Below are 19,841 nucleotides of genomic sequence, written 5' to 3'. Positions count from 1 at the left end.
GCAGCGCCTATACTGCTTCTCTGAGCCTCAGCTTCCATATCCACAGGAGGAAGAAAATCCCCTCAAATCTCTAAGGACCAAAGAGTCCAGGAGAAAGGCTGCTTTAAAGAAAGGCTGTGATTTCCCTGACATTTCAGCAACAAATTGTTCCCATAAATGTCTGCTGAATGGTTGAACATATGAAACTGTATGCTGGAGCCAGCGTGTCCAGGCTCACTAGAGCAGATTGTTAAATACTCAGGAATTTTGCAAGTCAGTTGCTAAACTGTTGATAGCTCAAAACCAGCCATGCTGGGTGTCTTTACACACGACAAAGTCAGCAAACACTGCCAATTGGGTTTTTGGTTTTCCTTTTTTTTTGCCTGGGAAAGTCAGTTTTTCAGCACTGAATGGATGTGAAATGGCAGAGTGTCAATCATGTATGAGGTGCTTGAAAATGTGCGTTTCATTTTCTTTCATTGAATGCGAAGTTGGCATTGAGAAAGCTACCCCTTCACTGTGTTTTGCTTTTCATTTCTGGTTACCAACATGTGTTCCTCAAAGTGGACACAACTCTATCTGTATTCAATTCAAGAAATTAAAAGGGGGAGCTACAGTAAGTATAATAAAATGTCAGATCTGGGTGATGAATTCATGGGAGTTTATTATCCCTTGTAATTTTCTGAACATTTAAAATGTCATAAAAAAAAAATGAAGACAAAAAACTGAAGATGCTCCTCAGCTCCCAGTCTGATGCCTGGGCCCCCTTTAAGTAGATGGAAAGAGGGTTTCAACAGCAACACATCTAGCACAGCTGTGAACACATGAACAGCACAAGCCCTGTCCATCTACTGTAGGACCAAGGCAGGCCTGCAATTAAGCCATCACCAGTCTGCAACCCTGAGCATCGAGAGTTACAAGAGCTCCCCAGATTCAGATGGAGCCTTCCTAACATCTATAATCAGAGGTAATGGCATAGAAACTATAATTAACACATGTCACATACACTTTGTAAATGTCACCAAAGAAGAACACATCTGAAAAATTCAAAATTATTCATTGCTTCCCTCACTGAAAAAGCTTTACTCACTGTATGGTTATTCATCATTAAGAAGTGGTTAAACTGATGAAATCTTGCATCCTTGACTTGGTTCCTCCTGACTGTAGGATAGTCAGTAAACATGATATAGGCAGGTAAGCAGAGAACTCATTTCTTTACCTCTCATGGACTGTATCCCATAGAACTTTTCAAAATAATGAATTCAAAATACCACTAAGGTTTTTTTTAAATACTCACTTTCCTGCATCTCCACAAAAGAGTTATGGAAAAGACACTAGACAGTAAGAAACTCAACCCTCATCAAATGCACATGTCCCTGTTTGAGTCTCTGACAGAGGACACGTCCAAACTCTGCTTGAATCTTCCTAACTTCAAATGCCTGATCTTTGATCAGCTGCCTGAACAGACCCCTCTACTTCCCCCATCCAAGCATCATTATATCCCCTTGGTCTGGGCTCTTCAGAAGTTTCTCAAGTGAGAAACTGTCTTGGTGTTCCACTCCTCTGACCTCCATGCCCCAAAGTTCGAAGGCACCACACCTTTCTCAGAAGTCAGTATCTGTCCTGAACATTCTAAGTCATCATGCTTTTCTTAGAAGCCAGCATCTATCCTGAATAGAGCAGATGAAGCGTGACCACTGAGGGAACATGCAACTATTCTGTTTTCACACTAACTTTCAGAAAGTCCTTCACTAACCCTGTGTCAACACTGTTAAGTTTTCAAATATGTTTAAAAAGCAACTGTGACAAAAGCAGTGTATATTAATATGGCCTTCTTCACTCTGGTAACCTGAGTTTCTTCTGAACCTAAAGGCAGGGTTTATGCTTATTGACATATTGGAGCTCTGTGGAGTTTGCCTGTCCAGTGTCTGTCTACCTACCTCCTCTTTCCCAGAAAAGCACCCCAACTATGTTCAGAGAACTGCTCTAACTCCCTCATCCCCAGTGGAGTAAAGTCTTGGTGGGACTGTTCCTCAAGGCGCTCACCTTGAGGATGGGTGTCAGGAGCTGTCTTCTGGGAAGGTGAGCCTTGAGCTCAGAGATCCCGGCTGGGAAGGGCTGAGACAGGGAGGGACCAGGGCTGGCTTTCCATTTGCACCTTCAGCCTCGGTCCTCAGAGCTGCAGTTTCCTCATGCCCTCCCTTTCAACTCATCTCCTCAGCCAGTCTCAGTTTGTTTCTAAAACGCAAGGAATCCAAGGCAATACACTTGCCCAATAAGCCACAAACTACTTTGTTAAAAAGAGGCCAAAGATGGCAAAAAGCTATGGCACTATTCACTTCTTTACTTACTGAATTAATCATTCATTCAACCCTTTGCCCAAACACCAGTCAATAAGTCCCCACTAAGTGCCAGAAACCAGAGACACCTTCTAAGCCAGAAAAATTTATTGGGAATAACTGTCCAAATAGCTTCAGATGTGCCAAATACTGGCAGCATCTGATATGCAGGTACCATTTTATATTCCAAGAGTTATCGACAGAAACCCAGTCACAAGTGTTCCTTTGAGTCAGATCTCTTTTGAGAGCAAAGAACTCCCCCGCCTCCCAAAAAAGAAGAAAAAAATACACCTAATATTTGCTTTAATTCTGGCTTTTATATGATTTATAAAATATAAATTTAAACCAAACATATACTCTTTTACAAACGGTGTTTGAAAAATAAATACTGTAACAGACATGGTTAGGTTTCCAATTGCTACTTCGGTATGTGTAACTGAAAGCACCTCATCCGGCATATTTCTCCAACAAAGAAATGTCCTTACCACCCCTCACTTAGCCCTGGGATCAACACTTATCCAGTCAGCTTAGGCGTTTGGCTCCCTGAGAGCCTTTTCTGAAAGCATGCTACCACAGTTAGATAGACCTATGTTTCAGCCACCTAGGATTAAATTCCTTCTAGCTCCTTTTTTTTTTTTCTTTATAGGTGTAAATAAAGGGTTTTTTTTTTTTTTTTTTTTTGCTATGGTTGCTTTAACACCGTCCTTACGTTTTTTGGAAAGGATAAGCAAAACTTTAATTGTCAACAAACAGTTTTATTACAGAGATACTCTAATGAACTGTAAGTATTAATAAGTTCTTAGCAAGGTTGTTTGATATAAATATCAATATACAAGGCCAATTATATTTTTATATTTCAGAGTCAATAATTATGAAAAAAACTTGAAAGACTTTATTTATAATAGCATCAAAAAGTATCAAGTTCCTAGGAATAAACCTAATAAAAGATGTGAAAGATAAAATTTGTTAGAAAAGCCTAATAATAAAGAAGTTTTCATAATAGAAGATTCAATATTGTTTAAATTGCAATTTCCCCCAAAATTGATTTGTATGCAAACCCATTCAAAATCACAAAAGTGTTTGTATAGAAATTTATGATGTGATTCTAAATGTTTTCTTTTTTGTAAATTAATTAATTTGTTTTAATTGGAGGCTAATTACTTTACAATATTGCAGTGGTTTTTGCCATACATTGACATGAATCAGCCATAGGTGCACATGTGTTCCCCATCCTGAGCCCTCCTTCCCACCTCCCCCTGCATCCCACCCCTCAGGGTCATCCCAGTGCACCGACCCTGAGCGCCCTGTCTCATGCATGGAACCTGGACTGGCAATCTATTTCACATACGGTAATACACATGTTTCAATGCTATTCTCTGAAATCATCCCACCCTCGACTTCTCCCACAGAGTCCAAAAGTCTGTTCTTTATATCTATGTCTCTTTTGCTGTCTCGCATATAAGATCATCATTACCATCTTTCTAAATTCCATATATATGTTTATTATACTGTATTGGTGTTTTTCTTTCTGACTTACTTCACTCTGTATAATAGGCTCCAGTTTCATCCACCTCATTAGAACTGATTCAAATGCATTCTTTTTGATAGCTGAGTAATGTTCCATTGTGTATATGTACCACAGCTTTCTTATCCATTCATCTGCCAATGGACATCTAGGTTGCTTCCATGTTCTAGCTATTGCAAACAGTGCTACAGTGAACATTGGGGTACATGTGCCTCTTTCAATTCTGGTTTCCTCGGTGTGTATTATGTTTTATACATAATAATTCTGTTTAACTTAAACTGTCTCCTGAAACTTAGAAGAACTGGAGCAGGCACAGAGGTGTGAATTTCAGATCTCCCAGCTCAAAGATTTAGTTGCTGGATCAGTCTCTGTCTCATCTCCCTTTGACCTTGGGTAAGTAACAAAAGCTCTCCAGGTCGAGTTTCTTCATTCACCTTGTGCACTAGACCCCAAGCTGGGCACAGTTTTTAAAAGTTTCAATTTCTGTATTTTATCCCCTATCCATTGAACCAAAATTTCTGAGGTTAGGAAATCAAGAAAGTGTATTTTCCAAAGCTTCTCCTGGTCATTCTGGACAAACTCATCTATGGATGTGAGCTCAGGAAAAATTAAAAACATAACAAGAATGGCTAATACATATGGAGCACTTGCTCAGTATCACCATGACTGCATCAGTTGGGGACTGTGGTTATCTTGCTTTCCTAGCTAAGGAAACTGAGGCCCAAAAATGGCAGGAAACTTCCTTGTAGGAAACCAGTCAGGAGGAGCTGAGGTCCCAACTTAGGCAGTCCATCCAGAGAGCCAGCTCCCTATCACTGCCCTGGACTAGATCTGGGAACCACTGTGTTAAGTTATGTAAATCATCTTTTTCAAATTTATTGCCAGCTTTGGTTTTACTCAGTAAGTTTTTACAGCTTTTGAACTGATTTCCAAAGGCTCTACTTTGTTTATGATGTCTTAAACATATTTTAAAACAACTTACAGGGAGAATTCTTCTACCATGAAAAGAGGTTTTCTGCAAACGTTGTTTCTATGCCCAAAATACCCCCTACCCGATTTTAGCCATCTCTGCTTTCATCCTCCAAGGGCCCACAAACATGCCACTCCATCCAGGAAGTCTTAATGACACTCTATCACTATCCAGTAGAATGCCAGAGCCAAATTAATTAATTAATTAATTCCCAATAATTTTCCATCGAGTTTAGCAGCCATAATTTGACCCAGAGTATATCTGAATCCTTGTGATAGTATATAACATTAGAACGGGTTTTGCACACTTAGAGTAATGTGGGACTGAGCTAAATTTTATAATAGGGTCACAAAATGATACAGATTTCAAAGACTATTTCCTGGGTACAGATTTCAAAGACCACAAACAAAATAAGGATTTTTTTTTCCTATTTCTATTTACCTTCTCAAGTAAGTTATGAAGAACAGCTTTAAAGATACAATCATCCTCTACCACCTCAGGGACTATTAAGAGAGAGGATACCTTAACACAGTACAGACTGGAGGCTTGTATTAAACGGCATGCAAATTACACAGGAGTGACACTAAATGCTTCAGAGGAAACTGTCTTTGGTGTCTGAGTCAGATAGCTTAGCTGCACAGTTCTCTGCCCGTCACCTGAATGACCAGCGCTTGCATCTCAGTTCATTTAGCAGCATGGGGACCTCATTAAATGCAGTGTACTCAGAAGGTCAACAATTCCTCACACTGGAAAAAGGAAAAAGGAGAAACCCCTCCAACCAAATAGCCGAATGATACTGTAAATGTTAGCAAATGAGACGATGCAGAGAAGTCCCTGCTGGAGGGCAGATACGCGGCAAAACAGCAAAAGCACAGAGGGAAATTCCCTGTTATCCACTCTGGTCCAAAAGCAGGTCTTCTGGTCAAACCATGTGTTGGTTAATTAAAGACTTATCACCTATTCAGATGTACAGTTTTCAAAGAGATATGACAAAATTAAATACACTTAAACTCATTTACTTCCTTTGGTGCTTCAGCACAGAGCAAGAACTCAGAAATCCAACAGGGCAAATTATCCCCCCATTTTGTGTCTCCCCTAAGATCAAGTTTGAACAAGAGCTCTGCCACCAGGAACCTTAGAAAATAAACTCAGACAGTAAAGAATCTGCCTGCAGTGCAGGAGACCCAGGCATGATCCCTGGGTCGGGAAGATTCCCCTGGAGTAGGGGATGGCTACCCACCCCACTATTCTTGCCTGAAGAATTACACGGACAGAGGAGCCTGGTGGGCTGCAGTCCATGAGTCAGACATGACCGAGCAACTAAGACTAAGATCAAGTTTGAGCCTTAAACAAGAGTTCTGCCACCAGAAAGCTTAGAAAGTAAACTAGGCTAGGCCTTCAGGCTACCACTTAAAAATGTCAGGGGTGGAGGGTTCGTGTCCCTCTTCATTGTAACTCAATAAATAATATATTCTATTGAGTAGAAAGTCATACTAAAACAAAAAAACCTCACTTATTGGTTTCTGCAACCACAGTTTTTTTGTTTTGTTTTTTTCTAAGCAGATAGTGCTAAGGTCTTTTACTGTTGCTCAATTTCTTAATAGAGTTGCTGGAAAATCAGATTTGGAAGACCGTGTGTTCAGCTGTTAGATCAATTAATTCAGGGAAAGTCATTTGCTGCTTTTAAGTGTGTTGAATTTTGAAGATGTATCCTCAAATACAGTTCCTTCATCACATCTTTGTGGTTGTCTTTAAAATTAATATTCTGATGCTAAAAAACCCACAGTAGATATAATGGGCAAAATATATTCCATAAAGTGAAAAAACACAGTTGACTGAGTAATCGCTAAGCTGTTTTTATTTCTTCTTTCTAAGAGAAGGCTGTACCATCCATTGAATACTATTTCAAGCAGAGCAGTGCATTTATAATTAGCCACTTAAAACCAACCCTTTTCTCAAACTTTCCCTACTAATGACAGCTCCTAGGGACTAACCCCATATAGGACGTTAGGAGTCATTATGCTTTATTATCGTCCATGTCAACAAATATTATTACGAACATGTGAATTAAATATTTGAGGCACTTAATGCATTTATTTACGAATCCCAAGAATGAATTTATTCATGGTGTTCCATATGGAGTCACGCTTCATCAAGCATTAAAAAGCCTTCTACCACATGCCTTTCTTACTTTGACAAATCTGTCAGCCCGGCTCTAGGCATGAGCGTGAATAGGTAAATCTGTAAAGACAAAGGTGAGCTAAAATAAAATCCAAGTTGTTTCCAGATGACTGCACTAATCATTCCAATTGTGCTTTTGCTGAAACATCTTCTCTGTAAAGAAACTGCAGAATCTCATGTCCACTCTGCCCAGAATATAAACAAATTCTCCTTCAGCATTGTGTCAAGTTCAAATTACCCATAAATTTGCCATTCAGTTTGTCTTTTCTTTTCAAATCTGTGGATGATTTCTTTCAAATGATCTACTTTTGAAAAGAGGACCAAAAAATAAGGGCAGTTATTTTTCAAAACCGATAAGTGTCTAAATCACTGAGACATTTTTGCCATGTGGAAGGGCTGACACATGGAGTGCCAATTCCTTTTTATTTCTAAATTTAATTTGTTGAGTGTGCTGGAACTCTGTAAGGCAAAAATTCTTAGCCACCTGAAATGTTTTCAAAACAACATACTAGGGCCAGATTGCATCAAATAGAGAAGAATCCTGATTGATCACTGTCTCTAATGGAATTTCTGGGGAATCCTCTGAAAAATGGAGGTCACTTCACGGCTCTAATAAGTGGAGATGGGCTCCCCTGGTGGCTCAGTGGTAAAGAATCTGCCAGCAATCAGGAGACACGAGTTCAATCCCTGGCTCAGGAAGATCCCCTGGAAAAAGAAATGGCAACCTACTCCAGCATTCTTGCCTGAAGAATCCCATGGACAGAGGAGGCTGAGATGGGGAGCCTGCAGTCCATGGGGTCACAAAGAGTCAGACACAGCTGAGTACAGTACACAGCACAAGTGGAAACTTGAAATGATATTTTAAAAACAGCATATTTAAATATTAAAACATATTTTAAATATTTTGAAAACAGATGATACTTTGTCAACAGTGGGTCTCACAGAGTACTGCGATGATTCTCTGCATTTCACATTGAAAAAATTCCCAATAAATAGAAAAATCAGAATGAAGACCATTAACCTGCCAATGGAGATGAGAACCTTTGGGAAATATTTAAGACCTGCACTAAGATTTTCTAGATAAAAACTGACCATAAGGACTACAGGAAAACCTGAAAATATTCAGGCAAAAACATCTGGAAAATGTGGAGAATCAATGGGAGAATTCAGGAAGACAAATTTTTCAGTACTTCTTTTCTAAATATACTATCAGGAGCACTAGTGATTATTGTCTCAAATGAAGCTTACGAATGCCCCACTTTGATGTCCTAACGTCTTATTTCCTCAAGATACCCAGTAGATGGATTTCTGAAAAGCTTCCTTACAGACAGAACATAAAGGACAAATCTGGAGGGAAATGAGACCTATAACCATGGCAACCAGAGTAATCAAGCAGCACATTTTTCTGAGTTAGAAATAGAAAGATTCCAAACGTTAGGAAAGCGGGGGTTGCAGGGACTCTGCTAACTCACTTTGGGGTGAGTAATGATGGAAAAGACTAGGTTAGGATGGATTTGTGTAGGCGAGAAAGTCAAAAGGAGTTGTGGCAAAGCAATGTAGGACATCAGAACGTGAGGCAGCCCACACTCACCCACCGAGCTAAGGCACAGTCACATGGGCTGTGTTTGTTTAAACAAGAGGAGGATGTTCAAATTGTAAAGCCAAGCCTCAATGAGACTGAGAGAAAAGTAATGGCTGGCAAACGGGAATGCTCAACTGCAATCAGGGGGATTTCTACCTGGTCCTCCACCCAACCTCAGTCACCTGCAGCACCGGCACAATCCTTCCAATCAGGATGATGGCTGCCTGAATGAGAGAGTGACCTGCAGGTGACCAGCTCCACCTAGACAAGACAAGACAAGAGCGCTATCTAGAGAGAACAGGAGTCCTCTGTCTAAGTATGCAGAAGCAAGACCCGTTCTTCCCCTGGCATCTTCTTGCAGCTCATCAGAGCATCCTCTCCCTCTCTCCACCATCGAGTTCCTCTGTAGTATGGGTCGGTACATAACTGGGACTCTGACAAAGCTAAGAGCCATGTTTTTTAAATATTAGCATGCATAAGAATGGCCTGGGAAGTCTGTTATAGATTTAGAACTTTGAGACTCAAATTCAGCAGTTCTAATTTACTCAGTCTGAGGTAAAACCCAAGAACCTCAATTCTGAACTGCAAGGAAGCCTGACACCTCAATTTGGCAAACACTGGCCTGAGGAAACCACTCTTCCTTCTTGGAAAGATGTACTCTTGCAAAATGCAGATAACATCAGACAGAATCTACTTCTCCCAGACTTTGTAGAGGAAACAGAGGAGAAATATAAACCTGTGCTTTCATTAATGAAAGATAGTTAATATCTGGGATAATGGTTAAATTTTACATCCTGCTGTTGTGACTATAACAAGCTTATCATGAAAAAACTGGACACCTCCTATAATCAGTCATGGTGATTGTCCACAAGAGGACATGAGTGATGTCCTTGATCTGACACAATGGTGATGGACATGAATGGGATTCTGGGAATCATGTTTGGTCTTAAGAAAGCCCTCCTTGGTAGGCAAACTATTCCAAGTAGAAAGGGTTTACATACACAGTGGCCAAGCAGACTTGTTTCCTTTGTGAATGAAGAAATCATCCTTGGGGACAAGTCTGAATTCTCAACTAGGGAATCCTATGATGGTCATGACATGACAAACAGAAACAAGGAAAGTACCTTAATGCTGGAAAGATAAGAGATGCAATAATAGGTTTCACTCTGTTATCAATCACAGGGAATTGTCTTTGCAACTATTTGACTTCCATTTCTATTGCTTTAAGGAAATCTGTGGATATATGACATATTTCAAGTAGAATAATTATGGGATTTTTACACCACTGAAACAGAGAAAGGCATGCAACTACTATAGAAAGTCAATAAGATTTTCATATGTTCACATTTTTAAATACTCTAGGTGAGTTGTTATTTGGCTGAATTTTTGTGCAGAATATGAGTATCAAGTCCTGAACTGTTTTGTTAACTAACTCTGGCTTTGCATATAACAGAGTTTGACCCTCTGACTTGTGAAGCACCAATAAGAAACAGGAAATGTATAAGGACACTTTTGAAAACTGAGAGTTTTGTTTTTTTTATACAGGATATTATCCTTCTCTGTCTTTGGTAGCTTCATTATTCTTGCCCTATACTCCAGGCAGTGTTATTCTGACAGTCTTAGATTCTGAACTCCTATAAAATTGAAATTACATCATTTTTTTTAGCTTTGCATTTTATCTTAAAAGGGATATAAGAAATATGCACTAATGATCAAAATACTCCAGACTGATTTCCATCCTACAGCTGGGACCTAGACATATAAGTTTCCCCCTACAACAGGTGATTGGAGGAGAAGTAAATAACAAGCACTCACTTCAACTGTAAGTGAAATATTCATTTTAGATGTTATTTGTTGCTTCCTAGATTACCTTCAAGACAGCAGATCTTGATGGTACATCTAGAAAACAAGTTTACTAGCTACAGAGGAGACTAGCTGATATTTTCCAAAGTGCATTTATACTATTTTCCCCCACTACTCTAAGTACTATTCTAAGGCAACTAGAACAGAAAATAATATTCAAAATAGGAATGGAGGAAGCTTAGAGTAAAGGAAACGATGTGCTTTGTACAAACTAGTGACGGTAGAAGTGGGTCTAGAATTCTGATCTTTGGACTCCTGTAAGCCCCAGCCAAGTGTCTTACTTTTCCACTTCTTTTATCAAATTTCCTCCTCCCAAACATTTATCATTAAGCATGTATCAAGCACTCACTATGTGACAAACATCTAGTTTAGCTGCACCTGTTAAGATCCCTTCTTGTCTTTGAATTTCCTCTATAGGCTTCCCTGGCGGCTCAGATGGTAAAGAATCTGCCTACCAATGCAGGAGTCCTAGGTTTGATCCTTGGGTTGGGAAGATCCCCTGGAGAAGGGAATGGCAACCCACTCCATTATTCTTGCCTGGTAAATCCTATGGACAAAGAGGCCTGGCAGGTTATAGTCTATGGAGTCTCAAAGAGTTGAACACAATCTGAGTGACCAACACATATTTGAGAACACCACCATATCCCTGTCTGTGCAAATGGAGGGACAGACTAGATCTTCTCTGAGGTTTCCTTCTAACAAACAAGCCCTGTAGTTTGTTTTCAACAGATAGCAAAAAGGAGGAAGAGACAAGTTGTTCAGTTCATCATCAGAAAGTCTGCCTCAACAAGTTCCATTTTTATATCCAAAGAAGTTGAAAGACCTGGCATCCTCACCTGTTTCTGCTGGGCTAATTATTTCTGTGTTGTAAGAAATACTGGATTGCTTAATGAGACATTGTAATAAAGAGCTGTGAGAGCCAGAGTGTGTACTTGTTCTGACCATTTGTCATGCTGCTGGCTTGAAATCATTTATTTCTCTTAGTCACTATGTTAATGCCCAGGTTTGCACTGGTTCTGGGACATGAATCAGCAGTTTAAACAGAAATGAGATCAGATCCTTATTAACTCCAATCATCTTTTGAGACACCCTCTCACAAAAAATTTTTTTTAAAAATCCAACAAAAAGCAGATGCAGCCTAGTCTGTATTAGGTCCTCATCTCAATCATTTCAGAAGAAATTGCTCTGACCTAGTACAATTCTGATATCAAGTCCATTTGTATATAACGAGTTCAAATACTTTTCCAACAAATGCCTGTAATGAAAGCCTATTTCGTGTATTTGCTGTCACGTAAGATCTGGCTTCAGAGGATTTAGCTTGTACCTCTGAGAAGGTGGATCGCCTACACTGTCAAGTATCCTTGACTTTTCAAAATGTTTTCATGCTTTTGATCTCAACAGACCCTTACTACAATCCACGGATATAAATGAAACAGCTGTAAATGAGGAAGGTGCAGCATTCACACAGCCCAAACGGTCCATAGGGAGCAGTGGATAGTCTTAAGCCAGACTGTCAATGATAGAGACAGAAGTCAGACCTGGCATCCCTAACTACCTTCAAGAGGACCATGATTTTACCCAAAATCGAGTGGATGTCACACAGGACACAGGAGCTTAGTCTCCAGGCTCTGATTCAGGCCTCCCATCAACCAATCACCCCATCCTTCCTCTTCCCTGGTGTCACCCCTCAGCCATCTGATTCACACTCTGGAGCTGGGCCAGTGGCCAGATGTGAGTAGGCTGTTTAGAGTCTGAAGCAATGTCAAGGTTCCAGCACACACTTTTACCCAACCCAATGACAACCCAAATACCACACCGGAAAAGAAGCATGAAAACATCCAAGATGGTTCTTGGTTTTCTGAGAATGGCTACTTGGATGTCTTCTTTCACATATTACAACTTTTTCCAAGAAAACTCTGGAGGGGCCCCCCAAAGTGGACACTATAAGCATGAGCCCAATGCGAGAATCAAAATCAGCCACTTGAAAGTGAGTGGCAAAGAATACACACACACCACACTTCTCCTCACCCACGAATAGCCGGTGCCTATGGCAGGGGCCTCTGCCAAACCAGTGCCACCTGAGGCCCAGGGCCCCGCAGGGTCTGTTGTCAGATCTGTAAGGAAACCTTCCATGAAGAAGCACAGTAAACAGCATGCTTCCCCGAGGGGCCATGCTGTCACCTCCGTTTCCTTCCACCACGGCGAGAAACCCAGGTGCTCTTCTGAAGGAGTCAGAATCGTTCAGCTCAGGAGTTATCCTGTCACAACTAGTGACACGCTCCAAGAAATCATTCAGAGTTAATATAAGTCTAAGTTTAAGAACATGACGGAATCCAAACACAGCTTCCTTGCTGGAGCTGGCAGCGGGAGCAAAGAGAGGCGTTGTGGGCTCAATAATCTGATAAGAAATACGCTCCTTCAGTTGCCCGTGGGAGGGCACAATTCCCATGGAGCCCATTAAAACAAGGGAATCGTTCCTTTCATGTGTGAGGAAGTTTTAAAAGGAAAGATTTGCATTTCCAACCGCAGTGTCTGGAGCCAGAGACAAGATTTAATTCCATATCAAACTTCACTTTGCCAACTGCGTATTATCCTGTCCTCGCTCCTTGATGAGACATTTAGTTATGAGTCCACTTCCCTACCAGTTGTTAACAATCTGAACACTCTGCAGTGGAGGGGAGGTAATGTATTGCTGTGGATCCCCGCCTTGTCCGCAGCTCTGAGTTGCTCATCTGGACACACAAATGATATGCGTGTTTGTGACGGCAGTTGGCCATAATGGCCCAGTTATGTTTACATTTCAAATACAAACTTTAACAAAAATTATTCATGATTTACTGTGGAAGAAAGCCAGGGTTGACAGCTAGCCCCTTTCTTTGTAAATAAGCAAGATCATGACTGGGGCAGCCAACGTCAATGATAGTCACTGCATATTTTAAGCAGCTTTGGTGTCACTGCTAAAACAGTATTTTATTCTAAATTATGTTTCACCTGAGACCAATAACATGGGGAGTGAGTCATAAGCCTCTGTTCCCCTTTCTACAGAGTGGATTGTCTGCTATCAATTCCAAAGACTCACCTGTAGTTAAAGCCAAGCGCTGCTCTCTGAAGCTGCCAGGGTTGCGCACCGTGCCCAGAAGAATGGTCCCCACAGATCTAGTGTCAGCCGCTTCCCTGAACTGGGCACCCACTGAAAAGCAAGGTTTGTACATTTAGAAACAGGAAAAGAGCCCACTGAACCTCACTGCATACTGACTGAGGACAAAGTCTTATGAGTTTGAGAAAGAAGGGAGATAGGGTGTTTTTTCTTTTTTTTTTTAAGTGAAGTACAGCTGATTTACAATTTTGTACCAATCTCTGCTATCCAGTAAAGTGAGGGTGTTTTTTCTTTTTTTTTCTAAGTGAAGTACAGCTGATTGACAATTTTGTACCAATCTCTGCTATCTAGTAAAGTGACTCAGTTATACATATACATAATTTCTATATTCCTTTCTATTATGGTTTATCATAGGATATTGAATATAGTTTCCTGTGCGATACTGTAGGACCTTGTTGCTTATCCATTCTAAATCTAACAGTTTGCATCTACCAACCCCAAATTCCCAGTCCATCCCTCGCCTGCCCTGCCTTCCCCTTGGCAGCCACAAGTCTGTTCTCTGTGTCTAAGAGTCTGTTTCTCTTTTGTGGATAAGTTCATTTGTCATATTTTAGATTCCACATATAAGTGATATCATGTGTTATTTGTCTTTTTCTTTCTGACTTACTTCACTTAGTGTGATAACCTCAAGTTGCATTCAGGTTGCTACAAATGACATTATTTGGGGTTTTTTTTAGAACTAGCAGTATTCCAGAGTGTGTATGTGTGTACATACACATCTTCTTTATCCATTCATCTGTCAATAGAAATTTAGGCTGCTTCCATGTCTTGGCTATTATAAACAGTGCAGCTCAGAACATAGAGGTGCATGGATCTTTTTGAATTATGTATTTGTATATATTTGTCTGGGTATATACCCAGTAGTGGGATTGATGGATCATATGTTAGCTCTATTTTTAGTTTTCTGAGAAACCTCCATTCTGTCTTCCACGGTGGCTATACCAACCTAAGAATGCATTCCCACCAAGAGTGTAGGAGGGTTGAAGGTAAATTGGTTTTCAGGCCTCCTCACTGTCACTGTGCCCGTCTGCCTCCATGACTGGATCAACTTCACCTCATGCACCTCTTTCTCACTCAGCCCTGCTCCTCCACATAGACACATCTGCATGAATCCTGACTGAGGATACGAAAAGGAAGTAATTGGCCCCACACTACCTCTGAAAGGAAGCACCTTCCCCCATTCCTGGTCTACACTCTCTCCCCCCTGGAGTGAATGATGAACTGACACCATCAGGAGATGCAAAGAGCCTGAACTCCTGAATAACCACATAAGGAAGAATTTCTGTGTGCTTGCACTGAAATTTACCTGAACACAAAGCAAACTTGCCTGGGGATAATTCACTAAGAAGAGGGATTTATTGGTTGCTAACACATGATAAAAGAGTATACCCCTCTTTCCCTGGCCCCCCACCAAGCACCATCAATTATCTAGCATGACACATGCGCTGTCATTTCAAAGAGCAATCCTACCCTTTAAAATCTTTCTCAATCATCAGTCTTCATTTTGCTCCTGGCAGCTCGCCACCACCCACTGAAATGCTGGCCATCCCTCCGCAGTGCGATGGGGTCAGCAAGAAATGAAATGAATCAAAGCTTCTGGCTGCACCCCAGCAAGTCGGCTGCAAGTACAGCCAGTCTTAATTGATGGGGCAACTTACTGAGTCTCTAAATTAAAATATTCGATTTGAGCCACATGACAGCCCCAGGATCTGCCTGACCTCTCTCTGGAGCTCAGAGGTGGTGACATCGGAATACAGCAGGCAGCGGCGAGTGCATCTGTTCTGTAATTAAGGTCCTTCCTCATCCTCCAGGGATTGGTGCCAAAGCTTTGACTTGAGACACAGGGCAGATAAAATGTTAATTGCAATCATGTAGGAGGACGCATGGGGTAGGACTTGTGCTTCTCACCTGCATCAGTCAGATTTCAAGAAGGTGGCATCTAAAGTCTGATCGCTCTATTAGCACTCTGTGCCTTCCAAGCCTGTGAGGTCTGTGAGATTCTCTCCCTGAAATAGTCAGTTACGAAGATAAGGTGCCTAGTAGGTAATGGCAATGGGGCTCACAAATGGTGGTAACTTACATGACTGGGGGTGGAGGTGGGGGTGGGGGGGTCTTACAGAGACAGAGTCACTACTCCCCTGCTTCCTACCTGAAACCTGGCTGGATGCTTGTGAGCTAATTCTGCCATGCACAAAGTATCAAAGAGCATGTGTTCTCTCAAATATGAGCCCTTAGAAAATATCCATAGGAAGATATTTCCTCATGAATGTGTAAGCATTTTGCCCCTGAGTATATCCCTCAGCATTGAGGAATCGACAGATGCATTCTTAAAAGGGGACTTCAGCTCGTGCCTGCACCCTCGGGGGAGAATTAAGCTACATCTTCTGACAGCAGTGTGCTGGCCCTGCACTCTCAGGGGAGAATTAAGCTACATCTTCTGACAGCAGTGTGCTGGCCTTCCCCATCCCCATTTGTGATTCCACTGTGGCCACACCCTTCCTATCGATAAATTAAGATGTCAAATATATGACATCTGAGTAGCCACCCTATCTTCACTCCATCAGATCCAGCGAATCAGTCTCTACACTCTTCTCCAACCAAGCTGTCCAGACAACTTCTGCTAATTGGCCAAGGCTCATAAAAGAGATAAAAATCAGTGGTTCATTCAGATACCAGATACTGTATTTCTTTTTCTTCTAATAATTGCTTTTTCTGCTAATAAGTAGTCCACTAGTACTCATCTCTCTCCCCATCCCCCAGGTTCTCCCCAAAGTCTGCTCATAGGAAGCCGAAGTCAATCCACCTTCATTATTCAGTCAATTCAACTCAGTTCTGACACTACCTAGCCAGAGAAGCATCAGATTCCACAAGTTAAAGGTTCAGTCCTACAAGACTGTCCTCCTACCCACGACTCCCCCAATTTCAGCAGTCAGTTGCAAGTCCAGGTTGTCATCTGTGCTTCTGACCCTGAACAAGTGGATATAAACCCAAGGTTCCCATGACCTCCTCTTTGAAACAGGCTCACAGAGCTCATCTTACATCACAGAAGCATCTTACTTATTAGATTACCAGATTATTATAAAAGGATATAACTCAGGACCTTCCCAGGTAGTGCTGTGGTAAAGAATCCACCTGTCAACAGAGGAGATGCAAGAGATGCAGGTTCCATCCCTGGGTCAGGAAGATCTCGAAGGAGGACACGAGAACCCACTAGAGTATTCTTGCCTGGAAAATTCCATGGACAGAGAAGCCTGGTGGGCTACAGTCTCCAGGGGGTTGCAAAGAGTGGGACATGACTGAGCACGCATGCATGCACATAACTCAGGAACACCCAGGAGGAAAAGATCAACACACAAAGGTATACAGGAAGTGTGTGGAGCTTCCTTGCCTTCTCCTGGCACATCATGCTCCCCAAATCTCTGAGTGTTCACCAACCAGAAGCTTCTCTGAACCCTGTCCTTCTGGCTGTTTATGGAGGCTTTCCATACAGATACACATACTTCCACTGCACAGTCATAGTTGATTAAATCATTGTCTATTAGCAATTGATTCAGCCACCAGCCCCTCTTCCTTCCTAGAGGTCAGGGGCTGGAACTGAAAATTCTAACCCTGTAATCACATGGTTGACTCCTCAAGCAACCAGTCCCAATGTTGAAATCACCTCATTAATATAGCACCTTTACTACTATGATAACTTAGGAAATTCCTAGGGATTTAGGAGCTCTGTTCCATTAAGGCGGAGGAAGACTACAAATATATTTATTATAAGTCACAACAGCACAGCACAGTTCCCAACAATGGAGACAAGGAAAGCTGGTATAAGCTATAGGGTTTCATACACTGCTAAAATCATGTTGAAGATGTCTACATTTTATTCCATAGAAGTAAAGAGGCTAAAAGATGGAGGTTGGAATCTTGGGCATGTCTTATGTAAGCTATGCTTGGAAAAACCAGTGAAATGAAGATGAGTCTCTTGTTTTCTGAGAACAACAACTGAAATTTCGAGCCTGCAGAACTCTGCCTGGAGCTTTGTCGATGCTGCATAAATTAAGCCCAGCTTTGGAAGGAGAAGAGCAGCAGTAAGCCCACACTCCTGGCTCTCCAAGGGCTAAATCTTAGCAAGATTGAAATACTTGAGCAACAGATTATGTCAGCAGTTTCAACCAATGAAATCCTCCAGTACCACAGAGGATACGAATGAGGTGGGAGGAAGCCATGCGGCTCAAGATGTGAGAATGCTTGTCCTTAGATAAGCACTGTGGGGACGAGCTCTGCAGGCCCACTTGTGGCTCCTGTAGTCTTGAAGAGAAACTCCACCCCTCTAAGTATGACCCACCAGGTCGCGATTCCTTCACTTTGCTGAGTCTTGTCTCTTGTGACTCTCTGCCTCTTACAGCAGCTCCTCACTGCTTGTAACTCTGCATCCCATGATGTCCCCCTCCTGGGGCCTCTGCTCATACTCTGCCCTCCATCTGCAACCCCTTCCTTCCCCCTTTCCCACCAGTCTCCAATTATCCAGCTTGATCCCCTTCGTTTTAACTTAGTCACTTCCAGGCGTCTCCCAGAGGCTGTGCTCCATGCTCTTGCCATGTGCCCTATATGAGCATAGACTCCATCACAGCACTTCCCGCTCTGCCCACTGAAGATCCATTTCTCAATCTGTCTTCCTGTCTGGATGACTATCAGCAGGGGGACATGGACCACTCCTGCATCTTTCGTGCTGCGGTTCCAGCGCCAGCACTGTGTATAGTACAGAAGGGTGGGAACGGGTTACCGGGTGAATGGGTCAAGTGAATGAGGAATGACTGGATGATACGTGTGTGCCTCAGACATGACACAGGAAGTGGCAAGGGAAGGGAAACCATAATTTACAGGCTTTCTGATATCCACTCCAACTAGCCCCATCCATAGAAAGGAAAGGGCACAGGCGACTATACGCAATAAACCCAGAGTTGCTGAGGACCACTCCCACCCCCAGCTCTACCACCCGACCCCCACACTGCACACCCCCTCACCTGGCCCACCTAGGTCTGAGTATGACACAGTTCCCCCTCGCCTTGATATGGCCTTTAAGTTATATACGTGGGTTTTTATCTCTTTTGACATGGAAACGGTGCTCAAACACTGATCACATTAGACTGTTTGTCACTTCAGTCAACACCAGTGGTGAAGCTATGCCCACCCCAGCCTCAGTTCCCCATCAACCCTGACAGCACTGCACTGATAAGAACTGACATTAGACATGGCTAGCATACGCATACCACTCACTGTCGGCAACGCATAAGATTTAGCTAAAAAGCACCACAGGAGCGGAGAAGAGGAGGGTCATTTCCCAGGATTTATGCCTGGAATCGAAAGGGTAGGTGCAAACTGTGCTGCAGACAACATCGCGGTACAAACAGTATTAAGTCATGTAGTATTTTTCTTGAGTCACCGAACCCATTACTCTTTCCTCCCTGACACAATAACTGCATATCACAAATACTCAGTTCACATTACAATCTTGCTTTCCAAAGACCAGTTGATCCCTTATTTACACCACATAGGAGTCTAAATGGGAGCTGTAGGAGACTGAAGAATGCCTATTTTATGGCTCTCTAAAAGAATTCAGCCTATTTGCCATAATGTCTACTTTCTTCCATTAATATATTTAACAAATATCTGCTGTGTCCATCTGTGCAAAAACACAGTGGAACCATTGGGGGCACCATGGAGTCAATAGGTAAAGAGGAAGGCAGGCCTGGAATGGGGAACTAACATCTAAAATTGAAGCCAATGAGGGACTTCCCTGGTGGTCCAGGGGCTAACACTCCATGATCCCAATGCAGGGGGCCCAGGTTCAATCCTTGGTCAGGGAACTAAATCTCACAGGTCAGCAACTAAGAGTTTGTATGCCACAATGAAGATCAAAGATCCCATGTGCCACAACTAAGACCTGAAGTTAGAGTCTTAGTCATAGTCATGTCCAACTCTTGGTGACAACCATGAACTGTAGCCTGCCAGGCTCCTCTGTCCATGGAATTCTCCAGGCAAGAACATTAGAGTGGGTTGCCATTTCCTTCTCCAGGGGATCTTCCTGATCCAGGGATCGAACCTGGGTCTCCTGCACTGCAAGCAGATTCTTTACTATCTGAGCCACCAAGGAAGACCAGCTAAGACCTGGCACAGCCAAATAAATACTTCCTAAAAAATAATTTTAATAAAATGAAGCCAATAGGATTCTTAGATTAAAAAAAAATGGCAAA

The 19,841-nt window shown here is 42.0% G+C and overlaps 1 long non-coding RNA gene across 11 annotated transcripts in view; it reads right to left on the bottom strand.

Annotated features, from left to right (window-relative positions):
* Positions 1–19,841, bottom strand: part of LOC110151430 (uncharacterized) — a 660,579-nt gene that overhangs the window by 460,614 nt on the left and 180,124 nt on the right. For all 11 annotated transcript variants that reach the window (XR_011483657.1, XR_011483652.1, XR_011483659.1 and 8 more), the window contains one exon: positions 13,519–13,629. This is a non-coding gene — a long non-coding RNA (uncharacterized lncRNA). The remainder of the gene's footprint in view (positions 1–13,518; positions 13,630–19,841) is intronic.

The sequence above is a fragment of the Odocoileus virginianus genome, chromosome 26, assembly GCF_023699985.2.
Source record: "Odocoileus virginianus isolate 20LAN1187 ecotype Illinois chromosome 26, Ovbor_1.2, whole genome shotgun sequence".
Taxonomy (NCBI): domain Eukaryota; kingdom Metazoa; phylum Chordata; class Mammalia; order Artiodactyla; family Cervidae; genus Odocoileus; species Odocoileus virginianus.
Note: the sequence above shows the minus strand (reverse complement) of the source record. Positions and strands in the feature narration are given on the sequence as shown.